We start from the raw sequence: 2,405 nt of genomic DNA on the forward strand, positions 1-2,405 counted from the left end.
GTTGTTTCAGCCACTCAGACTATGGTATTTTGTTATGGCAGCCTGAGCAGAGTAATACACTATGCTTTAGGAAATGACTAAAGTTTGGGAAAAAAACTGCATTATGAGTAAAATCTGTGCTATTTTACCAAGCAGCAATTTAGGTGCATGGACATACAACACACGGCAAGGTCTCACTTGAGAATAAGTTAAGTCTTGTGGCCACCAGTGATGAGAGAAGCGCAGGTGTTTTCTGTCCTCGGTCCACATCACTTGCACCTCGTGTGGTTCCTTTAGGACCCACATGTCTTTCAGATTCCCTTGTTATTTTCACTGCCAAAAAGTTAGGGCTGTTGCTGCTATTGGATTCGATGGCTACATAGCTCTGCCTTGACCTATGCTTTGGTAAATTCAAATTCCCTTGGGTTCCTTTCTCTCTCTGTGCTGTGTGATTTGCACAGGTTAGATTTCTTGTTGGCCATATGTTCCATAAGGGGTCCTTGACTTTCTGATCTTTAAGCAAACACACTCTTGCTCATATAGTTACCCACTGGTTACCTCCTTCTGGTTTTGCTAACCTTTCTGGCCACAGGTGCTACACTGCCAATTGTCACACATGAGCCAGCCTCATTTCAATAACTACTTGTTGAAACTAAAAGAACTTATTAGGAACTGGGGTAAAAACCAGTCTAATCTGTAGACTTAATCTTCTCTCCCACCACAGTGACTAGACCAGTGGTTCTCAACCTGTGGGTCGCGACCCCTTTGGCAGTCCAACGACCCTTTCACAGGGGTCGCCTAAGACCATATTTACATTACAATTCATAACAGCAAAATTACAGTTATGAAGTAGCAACAAAAACAATTTTATGGTTGGGTCACAACATGAGGAACTGTATTTAAAGGGCCAGAAGGTTGAGAACCACTGGACTAGACCATGTTAAACTTTGGCTCAGGTGGTCTCCTAGCAGAGTACCTCTAGGAAGAACGCTTTCCTGAAACAACAGATTGTTTTCTCCAAATACTTCTAACTTTCCTCTTCCGTTTGCTCTTTCTCAATCTGGAAAACAAAATCGCACGGGCCTTGCCTTTTGTTTATCAGAAGTCCTCTGGAGAACAGTCCTCTGTCACTTTCAATGTCTTCTCATTTCTCTTTCCCTCCAGCCATCTTCAAGTCCACAACATAGGTTAAATGTGGACTACACTTTTATCTTCCCTTTTGTCTTTCCCATTTACTAATTAAGCATAACTAACATTTATTGTGTGCTTATTAAGTGCCAATTATTGTGATAAAGCATTTTAAATTATTTTTGCCCATTTGTTCTGTGCAAAAACCCCATTATTGTCATTATCCATATTTTATAGAACAGGTTTAAGCTTACCAAGTTCAAGATGTGCCCAAAGACAGAGCCAGTAAGGAATACTGTCCACACCGAAGCCCTTTATTACCTGTTAATCATTTTTAATGGGTGCTTCATAGTTTGTTGAACTTTCATGGTTTATGTAAGCATTCCTTAACTGGTGGGCATTTAGGTTATAGCCAGTTTCTGGTTCTTAAAAGTAGTGCTCTTAAAACATCTTTGCGCATATAGTTTCGTCCTCTAGAATATCTTCCTTAGAATAAACGCCTAGGAGGGGGTGTCTGATAAATTTCACAGTTCTAGTTACCTTCTGGTGTCTGGCCAAATTTTAATGTTGTTGAAGAACTTCAGATCCAAAGGCAATTTATTGGGCTGTTTCCGACAGCACCAAGTACATTCATAAAAGACACGTTTCTGCTGAAACCACCAGCCCGCAGAGGGAAGTAAGGAGAGCTCTAGCCTACAATTATGACGTTTCCATCACCGGTGGTTCTCAGCAAACCAGTGGTTGGCCCACAGTAGGAAGGCAACAAATATCGTCAGATTGGCTAATTATAGACACCAGTGGGGTTCTGAAGGCCATAACCGGAAGTCATGTTGGATCAGCTACTACTACATAACACTCCATTGTAAAAACTTCCCGGAATAAAGAGTTCCAAGTGACGGGGGACATTTTCAGCGGCGTTAGGTATCTCTAAATGTCTTCAATGGACACAGAACAGAAGTGGATTCAGAGATGGCCGGGAAGCCAACCCTCCGGGGCCACTAAAAGACTGGAAACAGATCTGAAATACAGGGGACTCCGTACTGAAGAGTGAAATGCAAAGACGCCCCGATGAGACAGCGGCGCCAGAGGCATTCTGCAAAAAACATACACACATTCCCCGGGTCTGCCTCGGCCCCTGACCAACTATGCCTCTCCGTTTAGGGGGGACGGGTTATTGGCCGCTGTTTCCCTGGGTCCTGAAACGTACCCAGAAACAGAGCAGGGCAGGGAGCCCCTTCCCAGGACCCGGGGTCTGAAGTGCCCGCTCCCAGACGCGCGCCCAGCACGGGACGCGGGGC

The sequence above is a fragment of the Myotis brandtii genome, unplaced genomic scaffold, assembly GCF_000412655.1.
Source record: "Myotis brandtii unplaced genomic scaffold, ASM41265v1 scaffold215, whole genome shotgun sequence".
Classification (NCBI taxonomy): domain Eukaryota; kingdom Metazoa; phylum Chordata; class Mammalia; order Chiroptera; family Vespertilionidae; genus Myotis; species Myotis brandtii.